Raw genomic sequence first — 11,968 nt, 5'->3', positions numbered from 1 at the left:
GAGGAAGCATTTGGGCAGCTGAAGGAATACCTAACCCGGGCCCCATTGTTATCGACTTTAAGAGAGGGTGACCAACTGTTGCTGTACTTAGCAATCTCTAAATGGGCTACTAGCTCGGTATTAGTCAGGGAAGAAGAAGGAAAGCAACACCCGGTATACTACACGAGCAAGGCCTTGGTAGAGGCGGAAACTAGATACCCATTGATGGAGAAGTGGGCGCTAGCTCTAATAACGGCAGCACGAAAACTCCGACCATATTTTCAGGCCCATCAGGTTATTGTTATGACCGACCAGCCACTTCGGCAAACGCTTCAAAAACCAGATGCATCGGGTCGACTAGTAAAATGGTCCGTAGAGCTAAGTGAGTTCGACCTCTCCTACAGGCCTCGAGGAGCAATCAAGGCCCAAGCTCTGGCTGAATTTATGGTTGACCGAGCCGATACAGGGAAAGAAATTCGGGAGGAGCAAGCAGCAGAGCAGGAGAAACCAGAGGGGTTGTGGTTGGTAATGGTTGACGGATCATGCAGTGAGCAAGGATCCGGAGCAGGAGTTGTAATACGAAGCCCAGAAGGAACCGAAATAACATATGCAATGAAGTTTAACTTTCAGCTCACAAACAACCAAGCTGAATATGAGGCCTTTATCACCGGGCTCGGACTTGCACACGCTCTAAGAGCAGAGAGGGTAGAAATTCGAGCAGATTCCCAACTGGTGTGTAATCAGCTCAATGATCAGTTCCAAGCAAGGGGAGAGAAGATGGGTCTTTATTTAAAGAAGGCGAAGCAGATGGTTGGGCTTTTCCAAGCAGTGGAGGTAAAGTAGATTTCCCGGAATGAGAACTTCCGAGCAGATATGCTGGCTAGGATGGCAGCCATTGCAGATCCTAAATTACCGAAGTCAATTCCACTAGAGGTAAGGACCTCACCAAGTATTGAGGAAGAAGCAGAGGTGATGAGAATAAGTATTGGAGAATCCTGGATGGACCCGATTCGCGCATATGTCAGCGATGGAGTTTTACCAGAGGACAAAAGGCAAGCAAGAAAATTAAAATGCCGAGCAGCAAGGTATACGCTACTGGATGGAGTGCTGTACCGCCGAGGGTTCACCTTGCCCCTTTTGAGATGTTTGGATGATGAGGAGGCGAATTATGTGCTGAGAGAAATTCATGAGGGAATATGCGGCAATCACTCGGGAGCAAGAACTTTGGCCTTCAAGGCACTCTGGCAAGGATACTTCTGGCCAACCATGCACCAGGATGCCAAAAGGATGGCAAAGAATTGTAAAACATGCCAAAGCTTCTCCGAGGTTCCTGCACAACCCCCGGAAAAGCTGACGGCTATGACATCCCCGTGGTCTTTCGCTCAATGGGGAATCGACTTGATTGGTCCATTGCCTAAGGGACGAGGAGCGGCGACACATGCAATTGTGGCAATAGACTACTTCACCAAGTGGGTGGAAGTAGGAGTCCTCAGCCAGATCACAGAGAGGAAGACAACAAATTTTATTTGGAAAAATATCATCTGCAGGTATGGGATCCCCTACGCCATCATCACAGACAATGGGAGGCAATTTGACAACGGCAACTTCAGGGAATTTTGCCGAAACCTGGGGGTGGACCTGAAGTTCTGCACCCCCGCACACCCCCAGGCAAACGGACAAGTGGAAGCAGCCAACAAGGTGATAAAGAAGCTCCTAAAGACTAGATTGGGAGAGAAGAAGGGAGCTTGGGTTGACGAGCTACCGGGAGTACTGTGGGCCTACAGGACAACTCACAAAACCGCCACAGGAGAAACACCATTCGCTTTAGCTTTTGGTCATGAGGCGGTAATCCCAGCAGAGGTTGGTGTAGGAACACATCGGACGGAATATTTCACAAAGGAGCAAAATGACGAGCAGATTTGCTTAAGTCTAGACCTGCTGGAGGAGAAAAGGGAAGGGGCAGTGCAGAAAGTGGCCCAGTGCCAACAAAGGGTCATGCGTTATTACAACAAGAGCGTGCGCGTGAGGCAGTTCCGAGCAGGAGATTGGGTACTTAGGAAGGTGAACCAGAACACCAGGGATCCTAACCATGGCGCTCTTGGCCCGAAGTGGGAAGGCCCGTACCGGGTGATACGAGCCACTGGACCAAGAGCCTATAAATTAGCGCACCAAGATGGACGAGAAGTGCAGAGGTCATGGAACGCCGAACACCTGAAGAAGTATTTCCAGTAAGCAAAGTGCTCTACTAAATCCCCATTTTGACAAGATATCTATGCTAACTGCATCATGGCTTTGCTGCACATGTATGTATTCAGTATTCTTGTAATGCATTCAAATTTCAAATAAAGATGAATTCAGCATGAAATCCCCCTGCTAGTCTAATCAATAAAGATTTTACCAAGGCAAGTAAGTGCCCACTTCTGCTCGGTCAACGAAAGACCAGCAGCTAAAGCTACGAAAATTCTATTAAGACAAATCAGTGCCTACTTCTGCTCGGTCAACGAAAGACCAGCAGCTAAAGCTACGAAAATTCTATTAAGGCAAATCAGTGCCTACTTCTGCTCGGTCAACGAAACACCAGCAGCTAAATTTACGAAGATTTTACCAAGGCAAGTAAGTGCCTACTTCTGCTCGGTCAACGAAAGACCAACAGCTAAAGCTACGAAAATTCTACTAAGGCAAATCAGTGCCTACTTTTGCTCGGTCAACGAAAGACCAGCAGCTAAAGCTACGAAAATTCTATTAAAGCAAATCAGTGCCTACTTCTGCTCGGTCAACGAAAGACCAGCAGCTAAATTTACGAAGATTTTACCAAGGCAAGTAAGTGCCTACTTCTGCTCGGTCAACGAAAGACCAGCAGCTAAAGCTACGAAAATTCTACTAAGGCAAATCAGTGCCTACTTCTGCTCGGTCAACGAAAGACCAGCAGCTAAATTTACGAAGATTTTACCAAGGCAAGTAAGGGCCTACTCCTGCTCGGTCACCGAAGACCAGCAGGCAATTTTGCGAAAATTTCGCTAAGGCAAACGGATGCCTATTCCTGTTCAATGCACTAAAAAACCAAACAGGAAAGCCAATAGAGAGCATTCAAATTTTTTTTTTTATAAATGCTTAAATTGTTTACAAAACAAACGCAAATCTAGAGCTTATACAAAAAATAGGCCTAAAGGTTAGGAGAATCAACGGCTCCAGCAGCTGAAGGATCAGCGAGCTCGGGAAGTGAGGGATCAGCAACATCTGGAGGTGGAAGATCAGCAATGCCGAGAGGAGGAGGCATGGACCCTTGACCCACTTCGAGAGTGCGTCCCCCAGCTTCCCCCTCTTGCACGCCATCCGAAGGAGCCTCGACCTGATCCTGCCCGCCCTGCTCCTTATCACCCTGGCCGACCTCAGCCATGTACCTCTCCACTCCAGCCTCCAGCTTGCTCATGTCTAGCTCGGGATATTCTTCCTTAAGCACAGACATTATGCACTTATAGGAGAAGGCAACCCCAGAGTCATACTCGGCATCCAGTCGATCGTCCACATCAGCGGATTTGCCTTTCTCCTCAGCCAGCTGCTCACCCAAGGATTTGATTTCCCCCTCAAGGGCGGCCCTCAGAGTATCCCTTTCAATTTGAGTAGCATGGAGATCAGACCTCAGGTCACCCAGCTCAACCTCGAGTTTGGAGGAAGTGGATTCAGCAACCGCAACTCTCTTCTCTAGCTCCATAACCTGCTTGTTCAGCTCAGCCAGCTTCTCCTTAGAGCGATCAGCAGATTCAGCTTTCTTCTTCAATTCCTGATTGTCAGCTTGGAGTTTCTTCTCATGGCGCGCGGACCCAATCTTGTAGCACGAAACCATGGTGGCCAACCTGAAGGACACTCTCTGAACGGAAGCAGCTAATTCGGAGAGGTTCATACTCTTGATGTCCTTCACCATCTTGGGCCCCACCGCTCTTTTGTAATCCTTCTGATACGGGCTCAGGTAGTCCACTTGATCCCGAGATAGTAGAGGAGAAGAACGGTCCCCAGACTGTAAGCTGACCTCAGGACTCTTGTCGGAGGTTTTCTCCCCAACACTCTTACGAGGTGGAGGTGGGGGCAGAGCAGGAACAGGCGCCTTGGAAGGACCAACGCTAGGTTTCTTCGGGGGAGGAGGAGGGTTGCTGGAGCTGCTCGAAGCCCGACCACGCTTTCTGGTCATAGCACTGAGAATCTTGCTATCCATCCCGGCGGCTATATCCACTAAGCCCGAGCCGACCAGACTTGTTGGTGACAGGAGGTCTTGGCAGGTAGACGCGTACAATAGAGCCGTTTCCACCTGAAGCAAAGGCCGATCTTCAAGCCCCCCGATCAGACCCCACGACTCTGAAATAGCACAAAAGGTTAAAGAACCCAATAAGTAGCAGTTTAATTAAGAATATAGGCAAAAATGAACGACCTGGGGTGACAAAATGGGTGGGAAGATATATGTCCCCACCAAGCGACCGAACTGCTGGACACCAGTTCCCTCCAGCAAAGAAGAATTTGTTCTTCCAATTTTTACATGAAGATAGAAACCCAGTGATCGGTTTCCTCTTGGCAGAACTGGACATAAAATAATACCAGCCTGCCTCATTTGGGCTACTCCGCAGCTGATACAGATGTTTCACTTCGACAAGAGAAGGCTCCTCCGACCCACACCTCTCCCACAACACAAACATCGCCGAGAGAACCCTCCACCCATTTGGGTGCAGCTGACCTGGGGCTAGGTGCATACCGCTCAGTATCTTGGCAAAGTAAGGTTGAAGGGGCAGCCGAGCTCCTAGTTTGAAACTCTCCAAGTGCATCGTCACATACCCTTTCGGAGGCCGACTAGGGACATCGCCTTTTCCAGGAACTACAAGAAGAACCTCGCTGGGGATGTCGTAGAGGTTCCTAAGTTTAAATAGGTCAGTGGGGGTGGTGGCACAAGCCATGAAATCAATAGGGTAGGAATCAGCCTCCACCCTATGGCCTAGGTTTCTTCTCTGAGCAGATCGGCTCGGTCCGGAACTGCTCCCCTCACCATCGCCAACTCCTTCAGAGATCCCAACCCCACCAAAGCTGTGGTTCTCACCAGAGCCCGACGCAGGCCCACCTCTATTTTTTACAAGCGCTAGTTCGGGGAAGGAAGAGGCAACCAGAGGGCGTGGGTACTCAAGGGTATCCCTGCCATGGGAAGGACCTACACTACTGGAGGGACCCAAGAAATCGGTGGGTATTGACACGTTGAGGCCTGAATCCCCTGATTCTTCATCACCTTCATCAACAATCAACTTTCTTTTCCGGTTTGACATATCGGAATCTCAAAAGAAAAACCAAAACAAACCCAAGTACACGAATACAAAAAGGGGCAACACAGAACCCAATCAACAACAACCAAAGAAAAGGTTAAAGGCTATACCTGGAACAGACGGACACTGATAGCGCTGCCGTGACAGAGACAACACCCAGCAAATGGATACTCCGGACGCTGGGAGTATGAGCAAAGTTCAGAGAAAATTTGGTTAACGGCGGAGGAACGAGTAACAAGATGATGATGACTCCAGTCTAGGGATTTGAAACGAAAAGGGGGAAATGAAAGCATTAAAGTAATGGAGACGCACCGTACATCGAGGACAGATAGCCCGTCATTTCAAATTTCAAAATATGAAGAGTCTGCGGATGCCACGTCACCAACTGTTACAAGAAGCCAGGCTAGATGCAAGCCCAGATACGCAATGGACATGCTCATTTAGGCCCATGCTCAGGTCAAAACCTCCCCTGAAGAAAAGAAATCCTCAGGTCCGTCCCTGTAGGTAGAAAACCAGAGGAGAAGCCCCCGGATTGGCAAGATTTGACAATCAGTTTCTACTCTTGACTCATTTCACTCACAAGACTAGAAACTGGGGGACTGGTGTTAAGTAAATAAAAGCACCAGGTCGGTCATGCTACTATTTCCACCCCGGCATGAATCACCTCAGCCAAATGGTACGAGCAGAGCAGGGGCAACACGAGCCGAGCCAAGACGAATACTGATCAGAGGTATATACCGAGCCGGTACCCGTACCCCAAAAAGCGGAAGCACGATCTCACAGAATTGCGGCAGTTGCGCTTTCCCAGAACCGTTGCGGGAGATGCGAGATCCCACGTTTGCCCATGATGCAGCAGTTAGAGTCCCATGAGGGGCTGCTACTGCCCAAAAAAGGTGGGATGAAGGGCAAACGGGAACGTGGGGACAGCGGCTATAAAAGAAGATGAAATCGATGAAGAAAAGGAGAGAAAACCGGAAAAGGGGGAAAACGCTGCCAAATTGCAACCAGGCCATTTCCTTACAAATTTCTAACAAACACCTTAAATCCAAATTATACTGTTTTCCCGTAAACACCTTGTGCTAACTTAGGCATCGGAGGGTTTACGCCGGCAAAACCACCGGCGTCTCTGATCCGTTTTCGGTGAACGCAGGTCTAGTGAGAGAAAGGAGGGTGATTCCAACCTTAGCGGTTCGTGCAGCAGTTGATAACTTAAACGTTGGTGAAAGAATCTGGTCGGTCTAAGGACGAGCAGATTTCGGCATCAACATTGACCTCAGTCAGAAATACTTGGGTTTATACGCTGGGAATTTAAGGTGGCTATCCGGCCTTTCTTCATTAGAGCACCTTGACTTAAGCAATGTAGACCTTAGCAGAGCTTCTGACTGGTTGCTTGTTATGAACACACTCCCTTCCTTAGTGTCGTTGCGGCTCTCAGGTTGTCGTCTCTCTTACTTTCCTCCTCTGTCCGTTGCAAAATTTTCATCTCTTGCCACACTTGATCTCTCCAATAACCAATTTCAAAGTCTTTAGAACCCAGTTGGATTTTCGGTCTTCATAATTTAGTCTCTCTTGATCTTAGAAATAACAGTTTCGGCGGTCCAATTCCTGATGGAGTTCAGAACTTGACTTCCCTTAGACACATTTATTTGTCCAACAACCATTTTAATTCTTCCGTTCCCAAATGGTTCCGTAGGCTTAGCCTTCTTGAGCAAGTTTCTCTTAACTCCAATACCTTGGAAGGTAAGGTTTCGGGTGCATTGGGAAATCTTACTTCTATCAATAGGCTTTATCTCTCAAACAATAGGCTTGAAGGGAAAATTCCAAGATCTTTGGGAAGACTTTGCAATTTGAAGTCAATATCTTTGTCAGGAGTCAACTTGAGTCAGGAGATGTCTGAAATCTTTGATATTTTCTCAGGATGTGTTTCTGATGGGCTTGAGATTTTGGTTTTGCGAAATTGCCGCATTTTTGGTCCTTTGACTGATAAACTTGGGCAATTTAGAAATCTAAACACTCTTGATCTAAGTGACAATTTCATTTCTGGGCATGTTCCATTGTCTTTAGGTGAACTTTCAACATTGAGAGTTGTAGATCTTTCCTTGAACAGATTAAATGGAACTCTTTCTCAAATTCATTTTTCTAATCTCACGAGGTTGCTGGACTTTAAAGCGTCTGGTAACTCATTAACCTTCAATGTCAGTCATGATTGGTTCCCCCCTTTTCAACTTGAAGTGTTGGGTTTGAGATCTTGTGATTTAGGCTATCAATTTCCCCCATGGCTTCATTCACAAAAGCATTTAACTTATCTGGATATATCCAATACAAGAATTGTAGATACAATTCCTACTTGGGTTTGGAAAAATCTCTCCCAGATTAATTATCTAAATCTCTCTCACAATTATATATACGGGGAGATCCCAAATCTAACTGAGGTGAGTCAACTTGAGTCACTTGACTTGAGTTTCAACCATGGGCGGACCCAGTTCAGGCCCAGGAGGGGCTTAAGCCCCCCCTGAGCCTTAAAATTTTTTTAAATTTAGCCCATAAAGCCCCTTTTAATTATTAAGTCCAATAACTTTTCTCAACAAAAACAAAGTATTTTGGGCTTTGAAATTAAACCCATTTAAATAATAAAAACTTTTTAATTTAATCAAATTCTAATTTAAAACTAACTTACAAAACTCATCGTTTTATATTAATAATAAAAAAATTAAAGGAATAAAAAAACAAACCCCAAAATCATGAAACTGTGAATCACGAAATCACAAAGACCGGCCACCGCCACCGACGAACGTTTCCATTCCTGCTGCCAGTCTGCCACCAACTCGTTGTTATCTGTTGCCGCGATCGCTGAGCCTTTGATGATTTCGTCCCTTGCTAGATCAGCCATAGCCCATAGATTGAAACAGGTATTGTGCTTGAATGTTGTTTTGAAGTTTGACTAATGATTCTGGCCGAATGAATGTGCTGCATCTCTCTAACTTCGTTCATCAATTCTTATTCTGATAGCTATCTACAAAATTCCAAAAGTAAAAGTTGATTTGTGAAAAGTGAGCAATTCTTTAATATTAAAATTGAAAGGGAAAGTGGTGGGACAGTGGGTGGCACCCACTGGGTGCTCTGTGAAATGATGAAAGTTTTAAGTGGTGTATAATTTATTATATAAATTATAATTAAAAGCAATCACTTTGTTAATGCAAATAAATGAGCAATTGAAAAAGTAAAATTTACAATCATGTATCTTTCCCGTGAGCCCCATTGGGTGTGTTGTCAAATAATGTTTTTATAATATCAAATTTGTATTAAATTAATTATTCTTGTTCGTTATTTTGTTAGGATTTAGCCTTACTGTGAAATTTAATCTAATAATTAATAGTTTTATTTGATTTGAAACAGATATGGAAAAAATTTTTAAAAAGAAACCACAGCTCCCATCTCCTTTAGAAGGAACTAGTCATGGTTCATATGAAGTCAATTTACAAAATTTGCCTGCTGACCCTGGCTTACGACCTTGTATTGATAGTTATAATTGTAATATTTGAGATCAAGTCCGAAGAACATACTTACAAAGGGGTCCTTTTCAACCTAAGGGGCACAATTTTAAATTTGAGAAATTTGGAAATCAACAACGACGATTTGTTTCGGATTGGTTCAAAGAATTTGGTTCTTGGCTGGAATATAGTATAAAAGAAGAGTCTGCATATTGTCTTTTTTGTTATCTTTTCAAAGAAGATAATGGTGATCAAGCAGGTAGTGATACTTTTACTGGGAAAGGATTTAAAAATTGGAAAAAAAAAGAAAAATTAAAGATTCATGAAGGAGGTGTCAATAGTGCCCATAATCGAGCTAGGCAGAAATGTGAAAGGTTGATGAATCAGAAACAACATATTGCAACATTTTTTGAAAGACAATCCGAGAAAACTCAAAGTGAATATGAAACTCGCTTGAATGTTGTTGTTGATTGTATTCGATTTCTTTTAAATCAAGGGCTAGCATTTCGTGGGCATGATGAGTCTGATGGTTCAAGCAACAAAGGGAATTTTCTTGAGCTTTTACACTTCCTTGCTGATCATAATGAAGATATTAATGCTGTTACTTTCAAAAATACTCCTCTAAATCTGCAAATGACATCTCCAAAGATCCAAAAAGACATTGTAAGTTGTGTTGCAACTGAAACTACTAATGCTATTATTAGAGAGATGGATGGTGCATTATTTTCTATTCTAATTGATGAGTCTCGTGATATATCTACAAAAGAGCAAATGGCTGTTGTATTACGTTATGTGGATAAGAATGGATATGTGGTTGAACGTTTTGTAGGCATTGAACATGTTTCTAGCACTACAGCTGCCTCACTTAAAGAATCTCTTGACAATATGTTTTCAAGGTTTGGATTGAGTTTGTCAATGTTACGTGGGCAAGGTTATGATGGGGCAAGTAATATGCAGGGTGAGTTTAATGGTTTGAAAACGCTCATTTTAGAGGAGAATGAATCTGCTTATTATGTTCATTGTTTTGCTCATCAACTTCAGTTAGCTCTTATTTCCGTGGCAAAAAAGCATGAGGAAGTTAATTCTTTATTCAATTTAGTTTCAATGCTAGTTAATGTTGTTGGAGTGTCAGCTAAACGTCGTGACATTCTACATGAGAAACATGCTCTTGCAGTTATTGAAGCATTAGGTAAAGGCGAGCTTTCAAGTGGACAAGGTTTAAATCAGGAGATTACTTTAAAGCGTCCTGCTGATACACGCTGGTCTTCTCATTATGGTACGTTAATGAGCATAATTTCTATGTTTCCATCTGTGGTTGATGTGCTTGAGGTAATTGAAGTTGAAGGAAATTCTGAACAAAGATTTCAAGCTAATACGCTATTGAAGTTGATGCAATCATTTGATTTTGTATTTTGTTTATTCTTAATGAAAAATATTCTTGGCTATGCAAATGAATTGTCACGAGCACTACAAAGGAAAGATCAAGATATTTTGAATGCTGTAAAATTGGTTGAAGTTTATAAGCATAACCTTCAGAAGTTGAGAGATAGTGGATGGGATTCTTTATTTGGTCAAGTTTCTACTTTCTGTAGCAAGCATGATATCGATGTTTTAGATATGGATGATTTGTTTTTAATTCCAGGGCGATCACGCCGTAAAGCTCGAGAGATCACAAATTTACATCGGTATCGAGTTGAGTTATTTTATGCTGTCTTAGACATGCAACTTCAAGAGCTAAATAATCGTTTCAATGAGTCAAATACTCAGTTGCTTATTTGTTTGGCTTGTCTATGTCCAAATGATTTGTTTGCAGCTTTTGACAAGGAAAAATTACTGCGACTTGCTGAATTTTATCCTAAAGATTTTTCTGCAATAGATCTTATAGCACTTGAGATGCAACTTGATGTATACATTATGGATTTACGATCTAGTGCAGAATTTTCAGAATTGAAAGGGATTGGTGAACTTGCAAGGACAATGGTTAAGACTAAAAAGGACAAAGTGTACCCGTTAGTTTACCAATTGGTTACATTGGCTTTAATTCTACCTGTAGCTACTGCCACTGTAGAAAGAGTATTTTCAGCCATGAATTTTGTGAAGAATCGACTTCGAAACCGGATGGGTGATCAATGGCTGAATGATAACTTAGTTGTATACATAGAAAAAGATGTATTTGCTTGTATTGACAATGAAGATATTATTCGACGTTTTCAAAATATGAAAACACGTCGAGAACAGTTGAAGAAGTTTTAAAAATGATTATGTCAATAAAATTGAATATTTTACTTATTATTTTTTCAGTTGGCTTTTATTATCTTGTCGAATATTTTTATCAATTTATATTAAGCCCCTTCTGAATTTATTTCCTGGGTCCGCCACTGGTTTCAACAACTTATCCGGTCCCTTACCTCTTGTTTCATTCAATGTGTATGTTGGGGAAAAATTAGATTTTTAAATTTTTATAAAACCTTTTGAAGATCGCTCTCATATAATATATAAGAATTTGTATTCTAGAAATCGTACCTTGAAAATCCGAGTTGGCTTTTTCTGCTGAAGTGATTTAGGCTCCTAGATCACGATCCGCCACCACCACTCCTGTTAGATCACGATCCGTCACCACCACGCTTGTTAGATCACGAACTGTCTCCAATGATCTTCTAGGTTATGACTCAGGTTCGATCTGCACTTAACGTGTGGACGCCTTTATCACTACCAAAGTAACTAGCACGAGAAAATTTTTCTCTGATCTGTATAAAGTGGCTTCTCCCTTTTCTTTTAGAGAAAATAAGCCTTATATATCTCCTTTTAGTGAAAATCCTAGGCTCCAAATAATGCCCTAAATAAAACTCACGTTACTTTTCATTTAATAGGGGATCCACCATGTAAAATAACATAAGGCCCCTTACACATAAGCTAATTAAATAGAGCCTCCCACTAAATGATATATTTAGGCTTTTGACCCAAATAGCTAGTTATCTTGCTTATTAGTCCAGTAGTGGTGCAGTCAATTAAATGAGCTAACCCGGGGATCATTTGAGAACATACAATAGTGGCTATAACAATTAAGCCTGTAATTAAACTAGCCTAATTATTTAATTCCAAATCTACTCCACTAAAAGATTGGAACTGACCTCCATAATTGTATGCTCGAATAATAATTCGTCCCCAGCCACATTGATTTCTTTACTGCACAATCCTTTG

The sequence above is a fragment of the Citrus clementina genome, unplaced genomic scaffold (genome assembly GCF_000493195.1).
Source record: "Citrus clementina cultivar Clemenules unplaced genomic scaffold, Citrus_clementina_v1.0 scaffold_1, whole genome shotgun sequence".
Taxonomy (NCBI): Eukaryota; Viridiplantae; Streptophyta; class Magnoliopsida; order Sapindales; family Rutaceae; genus Citrus; species Citrus x clementina.
The sequence above is the reverse complement of the archived record's forward strand: the minus strand, read 5'-3'. Positions refer to the sequence as shown.